The sequence below is a fragment of the Heptranchias perlo genome, chromosome 44 (assembly GCF_035084215.1).
Source record: "Heptranchias perlo isolate sHepPer1 chromosome 44, sHepPer1.hap1, whole genome shotgun sequence".
NCBI classification, from domain to species: Eukaryota; Metazoa; Chordata; class Chondrichthyes; order Hexanchiformes; family Hexanchidae; genus Heptranchias; species Heptranchias perlo.
In genome coordinates this window covers 5,120,737-5,137,732 of record NC_090368.1, presented here as the reverse complement: position 1 = coordinate 5,137,732, position 16,996 = coordinate 5,120,737, and the positions used below count along the sequence as shown (strand labels likewise).

The 16,996-nt window shown below is 53.8% G+C and overlaps 1 long non-coding RNA gene across 4 annotated transcripts in view; it reads left to right on the top strand.

Annotated features, from left to right (window-relative positions):
- Positions 1-16,996, top strand: part of LOC137306752 (uncharacterized) — a 93,407-nt gene that overhangs the window by 73,688 nt on the left and 2,723 nt on the right. For all 4 annotated transcript variants that reach the window (XR_010958926.1, XR_010958928.1, XR_010958925.1 and 1 more), the window contains exon 3: positions 14,584-14,702. This is a non-coding gene — a long non-coding RNA (uncharacterized lncRNA). The remainder of the gene's footprint in view (positions 1-14,583; positions 14,703-16,996) is intronic.

The following is a 16,996-nucleotide window of genomic DNA, read 5'->3' as shown; positions in this document are numbered from 1 at the left end:
TCTCACAAACAGAAACGCTCGCTCGCTCTCACAAACAGAAACACTCGCTCGCTCTCACAAACAGAAACGCTCGCTCGCTCTCACAAACAGAAACGCTCGCTCTCACAAACAGAAACACTCGCTCGCTCTCACAAACAGAAACGCTCGCTCGCTCTCACAAACAGAAACGCTCGCTCGCTCTCACAAACAGAAACGCTCGCTCGCTCTCACAAACAGAAACGCTCGCTCGCTCTCACAAACAGAAACGCTCGCTCGCTCTCACAAACAGAAACGCTCGCTCGCTCTCACAAACAGAAACGCTCGCTCGCTCTCACAAACAGAAACACTCGCTCGCTCTCACAAACAGAAACGCTCGCTCGCTCTCACAAACAGAAACGCTCGCTCGCTCTCACAAACAGAAACGCTCGCTCGCTCTCACAAACAGAAACGCTCGCTCGCTCTCACAAACAGAAACGCTCGCTCGCTCTCACAAACAGAAACGCTCGCTCGCTCTCACAAACAGAAACGCTCGCTCGCTCTCACAAACAGAAACGCTCGCTCGCTCTCACAAACAGAAACACTCGCTCGCTCTCACAAACAGAAACACTCGCTCGCTCTCACAAACAGAAACGCTCGCTCTCACAAACAGAAACACTCGCTCTCACAAACAGAAACGCTCGCTCGCTCTCACAAACAGAAACACTCGCTCGCTCTCACAAACAGAAACACTCGCTCTCACAAACAGAAACGCTCGCTCGCTCTCACAAACAGAAACACTCGCTCGCTCTCACAAACAGAAACACTCGCTCGCTCTCACAAACAGAAACACTCGCTCGCTCTCACAAACAGAAACGCTCGCTCGCTCTCACAAACAGAAACACTCGCTCGCTCTCACAAACAGAAACGCTCGCTCGCTCTCACAAACAGAAACGCTCGCTCGCTCTCACAAACAGACACGCTCGCTCGCTCTCACAAACAGACACGCTCGCTCGCTCTCACAAACAGAAACACTCGCTCTCACAAACAGAAACGCTCGCTCGCTCTCACAAACAGAAACACTCGCTCGCTCTCACAAACAGAAACGCTCGCTCGCTCTCACAAACAGAAACGCTCGCTCGCTCTCACAAACAGACACGCTCGCTCGCTCTCACAAACAGAAACACTCGCTCGCTCTCACAAACAGCAACTCTCGCTCGCTCTCACAAACAGAAACACTCGCTCGCTCTCACAAACAGAAACACTCGCTCGCTCTCACAAACAGAAACACTCGCTCGCTCTCACAAACAGAAACACTCGCTCGCTCTCACAAACAGAAACACTCGCTCGCTCTCACAAACAGAAACGCTCGCTCGCTCTCACAAACAGAAACGCTCGCTCGCTCTCACAAACAGAAACGCTCGCTCGCTCTCACAAACAGAAACGCTCGCTCGCTCTCACAAACAGAAACGCTCGCTCGCTCTCACAAACAGAAACACTCGCTCGCTCTCACAAACAGAAACGCTCGCTCGCTCTCACAAACAGAAACGCTCGCTCGCTCTCACAAACAGAAACGCTCGCTCGCTCTCACAAACAGAAACACTCGCTCGCTCTCACAAACAGAAACGCTCGCTCGCTCTCACAAACAGACACGCTCGCTCGCTCTCACAAACAGAAACGCTCGCTCGCTCTCACAAACAGAAACACTCGCTCTCACAAACAGAAACACTCGCTCGCTCTCACAAACAGAAACACTCGCTCGCTCTCACAAACAGAAACGCTCGCTCGCTCTCACAAACAGAAACGCTCGCTCGCTCTCACAAACAGAAACACTCGCTCGCTCTCACAAACAGAAACGCTCGCTCGCTCTCACAAACAGAAACGCTCGCTCGCTCTCACAAACAGAAACGCTCGCTCGCTCTCACAAACAGAAACGCTCGCTCGCTCTCACAAACAGAAACGCTCGCTCGCTCTCATAAACAGACACGCTCGCTCGCTCTCACAAACAGAAACGCTCGCTCGCTCTCACAAACAGAAACGCTCGCTCGCTCTCACAAACAGACCCGCTCGCTCGCTCTCACAAACAGAAACACTCGCTCGCTCTCACAAACAGAAACGCTCGCTCGCTCTCACAAACAGAAACGCTCGCTCGCTCTCACAAACAGAAACGCTCGCTCGCTCTCACAAACAGAAACGCTCGCTCGCTCTCACAAACAGAAACACTCGCTCGCTCTCACAAACAGAAACGCTCGCTCGCTCTCACAAACAGAAACGCTCGCTCGCTCTCACAAACAGACCCGCTCGCTCGCTCTCACAAACAGAAACACTCGCTCGCTCTCACAAACAGAAACACTCGCTCGCTCTCACAAACAGAAACGCTCGCTCGCTCTCACAAACAGAAACGCTCGCTCGCTCTCACAAAGAGAAACACTCGCTCGCTCTCACAAACAGAAACACTCGCTCGCTCTCAAAAACAGAAACACTCGCTCTCACAAACAGCAAAACTCGCTCGCTCTCACAAACAGAAACGCTCGCTCGCTCTCACAAACAGAAACACTCGCTCGCTCTCACAAACAGAAACGCTCGCTCGCTCTCACAAACAGACCCGCTCGCTCGCTCTCACAAACAGAAACGCTCGCTCGCTCTCACAAACAGAAACGCTCGCTCGCTCTCACAAACAGAAACGCTCGCTCGCTCTCACAAACAGAAACACTCGCTCGCTCTCACAAACAGAAACGCTCGCTCGCTCTCACAAACAGAAACGCTCGCTCGCTCTCACAAACAGACACGCTCGCTCGCTCTCACAAACAGAAACTCTCGCTCGCTCTCACAAACAGAAACACTCGCTCGCTCTCACAAACAGACACGCTCGCTCGCTCTCACAAACAGAAACACTCGCTCGCTCTCACAAACAGACACGCTCGCTCGCTCTCACAATCAGAAACACTCGCTCGCTCTCACAAACAGAAACGCTCGCTCGCTCTCACAAACAGAAACGCTCGCTCGCTCTCACAAACAGAAACACTCGCTCGCTCTCACAAACAGACACGCTCGCTCGCTCTCACAATCAGAAACACTCGCTCGCTCTCACAAACAGAAACACTCGCTCGCTCTCACAAACAGAAACGCTCGCTCGCTCTCACAAACAGAAACGCTCGCTCGCTCTCACAAAGAGAAACACTCGCTCGCTCTCACAAACAGAAACACTCGCTCGCTCTCACAAACAGAAACGCTCGCTCGCTCTCACAAAGAGAAACACTCGCCCGCTCTCACAAACAGAAACACTCGCTCGCTCTCACAAACAGACACGCTCGCTCGATCTCACAAACAGAAACGCTCGCTCGCTCTCACAAACAGAAACGCTCGCTCGCTCTCACAAACAGAAACGCTCGCTCGCTCTCACAAACAGAAACGCTCGCTCGCTCTCACAAACAGAAACGCTCGCTCGCTCTCACAAACAGAAACGCTCGCTCGCTCTCACAAACAGAAACGCTCGCTCGCTCTCACAAACAGAAACACTCGGTCGCTCTCACAAACAGACACGCTCGCTCGCTCTCACAAACAGAAACACTCGCTCGCTCTCACAAACAGAAACACTCGCTCGCTCTCACAAACAGAAACACTCGGTCGCTCTCACAAACAGACACGCTCGCTCGCTCTCACAAACAGAAACGCTCGCTCGCTCTCACAAACAGAAACACTCGCTCGCTCTCACAAACAGAAACACTCGCTCGCTCTCACAAACAGAAACACCCGCTCGCTCTCACAAACAGAAACACTCGCTCGCTCTCACAAACAGAAACACTCGCTCGCTCTCACAAACAGAAACGCTCGCTCGCTCTCACAAACAGAAACACTCGCTCGCTCTCACAAACAGAAACACTCGCTCGCTCTCACAAACAGAAACGCTCGCTCGCTCTCACAAACAGACACGCTCGCTCGCTCTCACAAACAGACCCGCTCGCTGACTCTCACAAACAGAAACACTCGCTCGCTCTCACAAACAGAAACGCTCGCTCGCTCTCACAAACAGAAACGCTCGCTCGCTCTCACAAACAGAAACACTCGCTCGCTCTCACAAACAGAAACGCTCGCTCGCTCTCACAAACAGACACGCTCGCTCGCTCTCACAAACAGAAACACTCGCTCGCTCTCACAAACAGAAACACTCGCTCGCTCTCACAAACAGACACGCTCGCTCGCTCTCACAAACAGACACGCTCGCTCGCTCTCACAAACAGAAACGCTCGCTCGCTCTCACAAACAGAAACGCTCGCTCGCTCTCACAAACAGAAACACTCGCTCGCTCTCACAAACAGAAACACTCGCTCGCTCTCACAAACAGAAACGCTCGCTCACTCTCACAAACAGAAACGCTCGCTCGCTCTCACAAACAGAAACGCTCGCTCGCTCTCACAAACAGAAACACACACTCACGCACGCAAAAACAAACACGCACTCTTACACTTGTGCACACGCTCACGCGCGCACACACACGCAAACAGAAACACACTCACCACACACAGAATCACACCAGCTCGCGCGTGCATGGGCACACGTACGTACACACTCGCGTGCACACACTCGTGCACACACGTGCATGCTCACCCGGGCACGCTCACACACACCCCCCTGGAGTATTAGCCCAGTAGCGTCGAGGCATGAGAGAGACTAAGGGCGATGTAACTTGCTGGGGAAGTGGGAGGCCTGGGGAAACCCAGGGTGATGGGAGAGATGGAAAATCCAACAGGTCGGGTGCGCTGTTAAAACAGGTTTGTGAATGAGGAGGCCGGTAAAGTTTGTTCTTGGTGATGTCAGTAACTGCGGCGGAGGGGTCTGAGAGACAGGTGCGATGTTGCCCTGGAAACCTGCATTGAGCTGGGTTGGAACAAAGAAAGAATTTGCATTTCTGTAGCCTCTTTCCCCACCTCAGGACGTCCCAAAGCGCCTCACGGCCAATGAAGTACTTTTTGAAGTGTCGTCACTGTTGTAATGTAGCCGATTTGCGCACAGCAAGATCCCACAAACAGCACTGTGATAAATCACCAGATAATCTGTGTTTTAGTGATGTTGGTTGAGGGATAAATATCGGGCCCAGGACACCGGGGGGATCTCTCCCCCCACCTGCTCTCCTTCCAGTCGTGGCCGCGGGAGACGCAGAATGGTCAAATGTCCAGCTCTCACGTCACTGGCTTGACTCACACGTCAAGGTTGGTCACTCTGGCGAGCAGCCTTTCACTAGGCCGCATTTGTTTTTTTTTAATTTTTGGCAATTTGTGCCCTTCGACCCTGACTGTTCGCAGGTCAAAGAGATTGTGGGGGAGCAGGAAATGGCAGGCTGAGAGCGGGGGGATTTATTTTTAATAAAGTCCCACCAGGCTGTTATGTCCGGCTCGTTTGTTCCCCAGCCCCTGTTACACTCTCTCTCTCTCTCTCTCTCCCAGCCCCTGTTACACTCTCTCTCTCTCTCTCTCTCCCAGCCCCTGTTACACTCTCTCTCTCTCCCCCAGCCCCTGTTACACTCTCTCTCTCTCTCCCCTAGCCCCTGTTACACTCTCTCTCTCTCCCCTAGCCCCTGTTACACTCTCTCTCTCTCCCCCAGCCCCTGTTACACTCTCTCTCTCCCCCCCAGCCCCTGTTACACTCTCTCTCTCTCCCCCAGCCCCTGTTACACTCTCTCTCTCTCTCTCCCCCAGCCCCTGTTACACTCTCTCTCTCTCCCCCAGCCCCTGTTACACTCTCTCTCTCTCTCTCCCCCAGCCCCTGTTACACTCTCTCTCTCTCTCTCTCCCCTAGCCCCTGTTACACTCTCTCTCTCTCTCTCTCTCTCTCCCCCAGCCCCTGTTACACTCTCTCTCTCTCTCTCTCCCCCCCAGCCCCTGTTACACTCTCTCTCTCTCTCCCCCCCAGCCCCTGTTACACTCTCTCTCTCTCTCTCCCCTAGCCCCTGTTACACTCTCTCTCTCTCTCTCCCCTAGCCCCTGTTACACTCTCTCTCTCCCCCCCCAGCCTCTGTTACACTCTCTCTCTCTCCCCCCCCCCAGCCCCTGTTACACTCTCTCTCTCTCCCCTAGCCTCTGTTACACTCTCTCTCTCTCCCCCCCCCCAGCCCCTGTTACACTCTCTCTCTCTCCCCCAGCCCCTGTTACACTCTCTCTCTCCCCCCCCAGCCCCTGTTACACTCTCTCTCTCTCCCCTAGCCCCTGTTACACACTCTCTCTCTCCCCTAGCCCCTGTTACACACTCTCTCTCTCCCCTAGCCCCTGTTACACTCTCTCTCTCTCTCTCTCTCCCAGCCCCTGTTACACTCTCTCTCTCTCCCCCAGCCCCTGTTACACTCTCTCTCTCTCTCCCCTAGCCCCTGTTACACTCTCTCTCTCTCCCCTAGCCCCTGTTACACTCTCTCTCTCTCCCCCAGCCCCTGTTACACTCTCTCTCTCTCCCCTAGCCCCTGTTACACTCTCTCTCTCTCCCCTAGCCCCTGTTACACTCTCTCTCTCCCCCAGCCCCTGTTACACTCTCTCTCTCTCCCTCAGCCCCTGTTACACTCTCTCTTTCACCCCAGTCCCTGTTACACTCTCTCTCTCTCTCTCCCCCCAGCCTCTGTTACACTCTCTCTTTCACCCCAGTCCCTGTTACACTCTCTCTCTCTCTCTCTCCCCCAGCCCCTGTTACACTCTCTCTCTCTCTCTCCCCCAGTCCCTGTTACACTCTCTCTCTCTCTCTCTCTCTCCCCCAGCCCCTGTTACACTCTGTCTCTCCCCCAGCCCCTGTTACACTCTCTCTCTCCCCCAGCCCCTGTTACACTCTCTCTCTCCCCCAGCCCCTGTTACACTCTCTCTCTCTCCCCCCAGCCTCTGTTACACTCTCTCTCTCTCTCTCCCCCCAGCCTCTGTTACACTCTCTCTTTCACCCCAGTCCCTGTTACACTCTCTCTCTCTCTCTCCCCCCAGCCTCTGTTACACTCTCTCTTTCACCCCAGTCCCTGTTACACTCTCTCTCTCTCTCTTTCACCCCAGTCCCTGTTACACTCTCTCTCTCTCTCTCTCCCCCAGCCCCTGTTACACTCTCTCTCTCTCTCTCCCCCAGTCCCTGTTACACTCTCTCTCTCTCTCTCTCTCTCCCCCAGCCCCGTTTACACTCTCTCTCTCCCCCAGCCCCTGTTACACTCTCTCTCTCCCCCAGCCCCTGTTACACTCTCTCTCTCCCCCAGCCCCTGTTACACTCTCTCTCTCTCTCTCCCCCCAGCCTCTGTTACACTCTCTCTCTCTCTCTCCCCCCAGCCTCTGTTACACTCTCTCTTTCACCCCAGTCCCTGTTACACTCTCTCTCTCTCTCTCCCCCCAGCCTCTGTTACACTCTCTCTTTCACCCCAGTCCCTGTTACACTCTCTCTCTCTCTCTCCCCCCAGCCTCTGTTACACTCTCTCTTTCACCCCAGTCCCTGTTACACTCTCTCTCTCTCTCTCTCTCTCTCCCCCAGCCCCTGTTACACTCTCTCTCTCTCTCCCCCAGCCCCTGTTACACTCTCTCTCTCCCCTAGCCCCTGTTACACTCTCTCTCTCTCCCCTAGCCCCTGTTACACTCTCTCTCTCTCCCCTAGCCCCTGTTACACTCTCTCTCTCTCCCCCAGCCCCTGTTACACTCTCTCTCCCCCCCCAGCCCCTGTTACACTCTCTCTCTCTCTCCCCTAGCCCCTGTTACACTCTCTCTCTCTCCCCCAGCCCCTGTTACACTCTCTCTCTCCCCCAGCCCCTGTTACACTCTCTCTCTCTCCCCCCCCCCAGCCCCTGTTACACTCTCTCTCTCTCTCTCCCCCAGCCCCTGTTACACTCTCTCTCTCCACAGCCCCTGTTACACTCTCTCTCTCCCCCAGCCCCTGTTACACTCTCTCTCTCCCCCAGCCCCTGTTACACTCTCTCTCTCCACAGCCCCTGTTACACTCTCTCTCTCCCCCAGCCCCTGTTACACTCTCTCTCTCCCCCAGCCCCTGTTACACTCTCTCTCTCCCCCAGTCCCTGTTACACTCTCTCTCTCCCCCAGCCCCTGTTACACTCTCTCTCTCTCCCCTAGCCCCTGTTACACTCTCTCTCTCTCCCCCAGCCCCTGTTACACTCTCTCTCTCCCCCAGCCCCTGTTACACTCTCTCTCTCCCCCAGCCCCTGTTACACTCTCTCTCTCCCCCAGCCCCTGTTACACTCTCTCTCTCCCCCAGCCCCTGTTACACTCTCTCTCTCTCTCTCCCCCCAGCCTCTGTTACACTCTCTCTCTCTCTCTCCCCCCAGCCTCTGTTACACTCTCTCTTTCACCCCAGTCCCTGTTACACTCTCTCTCTCTCTCCCCTAGCCCCTGTTACACTCTCTCTCTCTCCCCCAGCCCCTGTTACACTCTCTCTCTCCCCCAGCCCCTGTTACACTCTCTCTCTCTCCCCCCCCCCCCAGCCCCTGTTACACTCTCTCTCTCTCTCTCCCCCAGCCCCTGTTACACTCTCTCTCTCCACAGCCCCTGTTACACTCTCTCTCTCCCCCAGCCCCTGTTACACTCTCTCTCTCTCCCCCAGCCCCTGTTACACTCTCTCTCTCCACAGCCCCTGTTACACTCTCTCTCTCCCCCAGCCCCTGTTACACTCTCTCTCTCCCCCAGCCCCTGTTACACTCTCTCTCCACAGCCCCTGTTACACTCTTTCTCTCTTTCTCTCTCTCTCCCCCAGCCCCTGTTACACTCTCTCTCTCCCCCAGCCCCTGTTACACTCTCTCTCTCCCCCAGCCCCTGTTACACTCTCTCTCTCCCCCAGCCCCTGTTACACTCTCTCTCTCCCCCAGCCCCTGTTACACTCTCTCTCTCCCCCAGCCCCTGTTACACTCTCTCTCTCCCCCAGCCCCTGTTACACTCTCTCTCTCCCCCAGCCCCTGTTACACTCTCTCTCTCCCCCAGCCCCTGTTACACTCTCTCTCTCCCCCAGCCCCTGTTACACTCTCTCTCTCCCCCCAGCCCCTGTGACACTCTCTCTCCCTCTCTCCCCTAGCCCCTGTTACACTCTCTCTCTCTCTCCCCCAGCCCCTGTTACACTCTTTCTCTCTCTCTCCCCTAGCCCCTGTTACACTCTCTCTCTCTCTCTCTCTCTTTCCCACAGCCCCTGTTACACTCTTTCTCTCTCTCTCTCTCCCCCCCAGCCCCTGTTACACGGAGGGGGCGGCGGAGGGACGGAGGGGGTGGACCGGGGGAGAGGGGCGGGGAGGACGGAGGGAGGGAGGGCGGAGGGGCGGGAAGAGAGGGGGGGCGGGGAGGGGCAGGGAGGGAGGGGGGCGGAGGGGAACCCATGAAAAGGACGAAATGAGTAAAAATGATGACGTGGTCAATGGCAAAGTTTGATTTGAGTTCCATTCGCTGCCCAGACCCACGCGGAGGGGGGGTAGTGGGTCATGGGTCATGGGTCATGGGTCATGGGGAGGGAGTGCCCTTGTCAATTGGCCCTTTTCAATCCCCTGTTCTTCCTCCCGTTCACCATTCAGCAGCATGGAATCCGGGAACGATGGCATACGACCAGAGGGGAGCCTCCAACCCTCTGGCTCAGTCGACCATGTTTCTCATTGGGGGGGCGGGGGGGATGAGGGGGCATGGGGGAGAGGGAGAGCCGAGGGGGGAGAGGGGAGGGGGGAGGGGCTCGGAGCAGCGGGCCTCGGACTCCACACCACACAGTACAGAACAAAGACCCTCCCCCGTCAACACATTCCCTCCTCCTCCTCCTCCCCACTCCCCCCAATCCCCCCCCCGGCTTATCAGTGGCAGTCAAGGGAATAATTACAAAGCTCAGACTTTGTCCTTGGGTTGTTCGAGAGGCAGACATCGCCACGGACTTAACCCTGCGAGAGCCAGAGTGCCTTCAAAATGCACCATCTCGCTCACTGATAGGACTCGCACTCCCACAGTGCCCGTCACCACCTCAGGACGTCCCGAAAGCTTTACAGCCAGTGAAGCACTTTTTTTGAAATTTGGTCACTGTTGTAATGTAGGAAACGCAGCAGCCAATTTGCGCACAGCAAGATCCCACAAACAGCGATGTGATAAATGACCCAGATAATCTGTCTCGGTGATGTTGGTGTTTGACGGGACAGTGTAGAGGGAGCTTTACTCTGTATCTAACCCTGTACCTGCCCTGGGAGTGTTTGACGGGACAGTGTAGAGGGAGCTTTACTTTGTATCTAACCCTGTACCTGCCCTGGGAGTGTTTGACGGGACAGTGTAGAGGGAGCTTTACTCTGTATCTAACCCTGTACCTGCCCTGGGAGTGTTTGATGGGACAGTGTAGAGGGAGCTTTACTCTGTATCTAACCCTGTACCTGCCCTGGGAGTGTTTGATGGGACAGTGTAGAGGGAGCTTTACTCTGTATCTAACCCTGTACCTGCCCCTGGGAGTGTTTGATGGGACAGTGCAGAGGGAGCTTTACTCTGTATCTAACCCTGTACCTGCCCTGGGAGTGTTTGATGGGACGGTGTAGAGGGAGCCTTACTCTGTATCTAACCCTGTACCTGCCCTGGGAGTGTTTGATGGGACGGTGTAGAGGGAGCCTTACTCTGTATCTAACCCGTGCTGTACCTGGTCTGGGAGTGTTTTGGAGGGTGTTTTAAATTCCATATAACTGGCCTGAAATCCAATCACTCAGTGCAGCTGTCAGCACACACTGGAAACAGATTTTCCTGCAGTACAGCCTGGGTCAGGGGGTGATTTAGGCAGGGGGCTTGTCTTCGAGGCTCAGTTTCTGTTTTCTCGTCCTTGGACTGAGTTTTACCTCGCGGACCCGTCCCGAACCAAACTCACCCGCGACAGAATTAAAATGGCTTTCACGTCTCTCAAATCTGGGTCCAAGAGCAGGGGCTCGCACCTCGGTCTGTCCCCCTCCTTACTGTTTGCTGTGTTGTTTCGCCTCACTTGCTCACGGACTTCCTGTCACCTGGCTCCATATCCAGTGAGCCACATTGAGGAGCAGCCAATTTGTGCACAGCAAGATTCCACAATCAGCAGTGAGATAAATGATCTGCTCATCTGTTTTAGCGACGATTAATATTCGGCCCAGGACACCGGGGGAGAACTCCCCCCCGCTTGCTCATTTTCGGAAGAGTGGCCCCTTGGGATCTTTTACGTCCACCCGAGAGGGGGCAGACGGGGCCCTCGGTTTAACGTCTCATCCGAAAGACGGGCACCTCCGACAGCGCGGCGCTCCCTCAGTACTGGCACCGGGGAGTGTCGGGCCTGGATTACGGGGCTCGAGTCTCTGGAGTGGGGGCTCGAGCCCACGACCTTCTGACTCAGAGGCGAGAGAGAGAGAGAGCGAGAGAGTGCTGACCCACTGAGGCAAGCTGGTACCGCATGAACGGCATCGAAGGGTTAAAAAGCGAGGGAGGGAATTTCCTGCATCCTTCTCCTGAATTTGCTCGACCAAATGAAACTGAAAATGATAATTGATAATTCGCTCACGCAGATGATGACTGGGCCGCCTCAGCTGATTACCCAATGGGTTGTTAAACCCTGACCTCAGTTTAATTAACAGCAATTTTAAAATCTAGTTCGGTTCAGCCGACACTGGGTCAAAGGTCGAGACCATGCCCGTTGCTGCATGGCAACGGGCCTTCGACTCTGCTGACTGAGCAACCCTGGTGATCGGCCTGGGCCTCAATTGCAGAACAACATCACGGTTTGAGAGGCCGAATGTCCATCCGCTTTTGGCCAGTACAGGCTTCCGTTTCGGTCCTGAAAGCTGCACACCAAGGTCGAATATCTCCTTTGTGCATATCTCGCCCCGTTTTGAACAAACAGATCCGTTCGTACAGCTCCCCCAGCCCGAGCGATAATCCCCACCGTGACCCCAAACTCCACCGTGACCCCAAACCCCAAAGTGACCCCAATCCCCACCCTAACCCCAATCCCCATCCTAACCCCAATCCCCACCCTAACCCCAATCCCCACCCTAACCCCAATCCCCACCCTAACCCCAATCCCCACCCTAACCCCAATCCCCATCCTAACCCCAATCCCCACCCTAACCCCAATCCCCACCCTAACCCCAATCCCCATCCTAACCCCAATCCCCACCCTAACCCCAATCCCCACCCTAACCCCAATCCCCATCCTAACCCCAATCCCCATCCTAACCCCAATCCCCATCCTAACCCCAATCCCTACCCGATCCCCAATCCCCATCCTAACCCCAATCCCCACCCTAACCCCAATCCCCACCCTAACCCCAATCCCCATCCTAACCCCAATCCCCATCCTAACCCCAATCCCCATCCTAACCCCAATCCCCATCCTAACCCCAATCCCTACCCGATCCCCAATCCCCACCCTAACCCCAATCCCTACCCGATCCCCAATCCCCACCCTAACCCCAATCCCCACCCTAACCCCAATCCCCACCCGATCCCCAATCCCCACCCTATCCCCAATCCCCACCCTAACCCCAATCCCCATCCTAACCCCAATCCCCACCCTATCTCCAATCCCCACCCTAACCCCAATCCCCACCCTAACGACAATCCCCACCCTAACCCCAAACCCCACCCTAACCCCAATCCCCACCCTATCCCCAATCCCCACCCTATCCCCAATCCCCACCCTATCCCCAATCCCCACCCTATCCCCAATCCCCACCCTATCCCCAATCCCCACCCTAACCCCAATCCCCATCCTATCCCCAATCCCCACCCTATCCCCAATCCCCACCCTAACCCCAATCCCCACCCTAACCCCAATCCCCATCCTATCCCCAATCCCCACCCTATCCCCAATCCCCACCCTATCCCCAATCCCCACCCTAACCCCAATCCCCATCCTATCCCCAATCCCCACCCTATCCCCAATCCCCACCCTATCTCCAATCCCCACCCTAACCCCAATCCCCATCCTATCCCCAATCCCCACCCTATCCCCAATCCCCACCCTAACCCCAATCCCCACCCTAACCCCAATCCCCATCCTAACCCCAATCCCCACCCTAACCCCAATCCCCATCCTATCCCCAATCCCCACCCTATCCCCAATCCCCACCCTAACCCCAATCCCCATCCTATCCCCAATCCCCACCCTATCCCCAATCCCCACCCTAACCCCAATCCCCACCCTAACCCCAATCCCCAGTCCTAACCCCAGTCCTAACCCTAACTCTAACCTTAATCTGAATCCCAAACCCAATCCTTACCTTAACCGTAACCTTAATCCGAGCCCTAAGCCTAATTCTAACCCCAATCATAACCCTGACCTTAACCAGACTCCCGATCCTAAATCCAACCCAAATCTTAATCTAACCCCTAACCCCAACCCTACTCCCCTTCCCAACTGTCTGGTTGTTTCCCAACAATGAGGTGCTGTGTAACTCTCACTGTTTTTGTAACGAGATTGTACGGTCGTTCTTTAAGTGTGAGTTGTGTCTCAGTGGGTAACACCCTCTCGCCTCTGAGTCAGAAAATTGGGGGTTCGAGTCCCCACTCCGGAGACTCGAGCCCCGTAATCCAGGCCGACACTGCCAGGATCATCTGCTCCTAACCACAGCGCTGTTTGTGGGATCTTGCTGTGCGCAAATTGGCTGCCTACATTGACCGCACTTCAAAAAAGTACTTCACAAAAGGCTTCAGGACGTCCTGAGGTCATGAGAGAGGCGACAGAAATTCGAGTCTTTTCTTTAGGGCGGGGTGGAGGGTGAGGATAAGGATAGAACAGGGTACTTTCTAAATGGTAAAAAGTTAAAAACAGTGGATGTCCAAAGGGACTTAGGGGTTCAGGTACATCGATCATTGAAGTGTCATGAACAGGTGCAGAAAATAATCAAGAAGGCTAATGGAATGCTGGCCTTTATATCTAGAGGACTGGAGTACAAGGGGACAGAAGTTATGCTGCAGCCAAACAAAACCCTGGTTAGACCGCACCTGGAGTACTGTGAGCAGTTCTGGGCACCGCACCTTCGGAAGGACATATTGGCCTTGGAGGGAGTGCAGCGTAGGTTTACTAGAATGATACCCGGACTTCAAGGGTTAAGTTACGAGGAGAGATTACACAAATTGGGGTTGTATTCTCTGGAGTTTCGAAGGTTAAGGGGTGATCTGATTGAAGTTTATAAGATATTAAGGGGAACGGATAGGGTGGATAGAGAGAAACTATTTCCGCTGGTTGGGGATTCTAGGAGTAGGGGGGCACAGTCTAAAAATTAGAGCCAGACCTTTCAGGAGCGAGATTAGAAAACATTTCTACACACAAAGGGTGGTAGAAGTTTGGAACTCTCTTCCGCAAACGGCAATTGATACTAGCTCAATTGCTAAATTTAAATCTGAGATAGACAGCTTTTTGCCAACCAAAGGTATTAAGGGATATGGGCCAAAGGCAGGTATATGGAGTTAGATCACAGATCAGCCATGATCTTATCAAATGGTGGAGCGGGCACGAGGGGCTGAATGGCCTCCTCCTGTTCCTATGTTGCTATGAGGGGAGCAAGAGAGGAAGGTTCAGAGGAGAAACTGATCGTAGCAGAGTTCCTGTGGAGGATGGAGTTAACTTAAGACCAGAGTCTACGATGTTGTCCTGAGGTAAGATTGCGAGGCCCGTGATGTCAGAACACTGACAAGCCCAAATTTATTGCAGGAAATGGTGCCTCGAATAAGCCTGTAATGTGAAAGTGCTGATCGGAGAGTTTCCCCAGGGCCAAAATATTATCCAACAGACACGGAATATATTAGCAATCTGGAGCGTAAGGATAACAGGTAATTAACAAGTTTTATTTTAATGCACCAGAGGCAGAGTTCAAAAGAGGCGTGAAAATCATATTACCAGTTAGCGTTTTTTTTCTCTCAATAAATTAACTTCATTTGAATAACCTGCAGGACTGAACTGCAGCTTCCCTCATGGCCTTCATTTATCATTTACCATCCATGTGTTCCCAGCCCCTCCGAGGCCCCGCCCGACATTGGCTCCCAGTCTGGCAACACCTCCAATTTAAAATTCTCCTCCTTGTGTTCAAATCCAACTCCATGGCCCTCGCCCTCCCCTCCCTATCTCTGTAACCTCCTCCGGCCCCTACAACCCTCCGAGATCTCTGCGCTCCTCCAATTCCAGCCTCTTGCTCTTCCCCGATTTCCATCGCTCCACCATTGGCGGCCGTGCCTTCAGCCGCCTGGGCCCTAAGCTCTGGAATTCCCTCTCTGAACCTCTCCGCCTCTCTCTCCTCCTTTAAGACGCTCCTTAAAACCTCCCTCTTTGACCGAGCTTTTGGTCACCTGTCCTAATATCTCCTCATGTGGCTCGGTGTCAAATTTTGTCTGATTTACGACGTTAAAGGTACCGTATTATCATAATTTGTTGTTGGCACATCAGTAAATGTTCCACTCCAAATGTTACAGTGAGGGGTGTGGGGTATATCAGAGTGTTACAGTGAGGGGTGTGGGGTATATCAGAGTGTTACAGTGAGGGGTGCGGGGTATATCAGAGTGTTACAGTGAGGGGTGTGGGATATATCAGAGTGTTACAGTGAGGGGTGCGGGGTATATCAGAGTGTTACAGTGAGGGGTGTGGGATATATCAGAGTGTTACAGTGAGGGGTGCGGGGTATATCAGAGTGTTACAGTGAGGGGTGTGGGGTATATCAGAGTGTTACAGTGAGGGGTGCGGGGTATATCAGAGTGTTACAGTGAGGGGTGTGGGATATATCAGAGTGTTACAGTGAGGGGTGTGGGATATATCAGAGTGTTACAGTGAGGGGTGTGGGATATATCAGAGTGTTACAGTGAGGGGTGTGGGGTATATCAGAGTGTTACAGTGAGGGGTGCGGGGTATATCAGAGTGTTACAGTGAGGGGTGTGGGATATATCAGAGTGTTACAGTGAGGGGTGTGGGATATATCAGAGTGTTACAGTGAGGGGTGTGGGGTATATCAGAGTGTTACAGTGAGGGGTGTGGGGTATATCAGAGTGTTACAGTGAGGGGTGTGGGGTATATCAGAGTGTTACAGTGAGGGGTGTGGGGTATATCAGAGTGTTACAGTGAGGGGTGTGGAATATATCAGAGTGTTACAGTGAGGGGTGTGGGGTTTATATCAGAGTGTTACAGTGAGGGGTGTGGGATATATCAGAGTGTTACAGTGAGGGGTGTGGGATATATCAGAGTGTTACAGTGAGGGGTGTGGGGTATATCAGAGTGTTACAGTGAGGGGTGTGGGATATATCAGAGTGTTACAGTGAGGGGTGTGGGGTATATCAGAGTGTTACACTGAGGGGTGTGGGGTATATCAGAGTGTTACAGTGAGGGGTGTGGGATATATCAGAGTGTTACAGTGAGGGGTGTGGGGTTTATATCAGAGTGTTACAGTGAGGGGTGTGGGGTATATCAGAGTGTTACAGTGAGGGGTGTGGGATATATCAGAGTGTTACAGTGAGGGGTGTGGGGTATATCAGAGTGTTACAGTGAGGGGTGTGGGGTTTATATCAGAGTGTTACAGTGAGGGGTGTGGGGTATATCAGAGTGTTACAGTGAGGGGTGTGGGATATATCAGAGTGTTACAGTGAGGGGTGTGGGATATATCAGAGTGTTACAGTGAGGGGTGTGGGGTATATCAGAGTGTTACAGTGAGGGGTGTGGGATATATCAGAGTGTTACAGTGAGGGGTGTGGGGTATATCAGAGTGTTACAGTGAGGGGTGTGGGGTATATCAGAGTGTTACAGTGAGGGGTGTGGGGTATATCAGAGAGTTACAGTGAGGGGTGTGGGATATATCAGAGTGTTACAGTGAGGGGTGTGGGGTATATCAGAGTGTTACAGTGAGGGGTGTGGGGTATATCAGAGAGTTACAGTGAGGGGTGTGGGATATATCAGAGTGTTACAGTGAGGGGTGTGGGGTACATCAGAGTGTTACAGTGAGGGGTGTGGGGAATATCAGAGTGTTACAGTGAGGGGTGTGGGATATATCAGAGTGTGACAGTGAGGGGTGTGGGGTATATCAGAGTGTTACAGTGAGGGGTGTGGGGTATATCAGAGTGTTACAGTGAGGGGTGTGGGGTATATC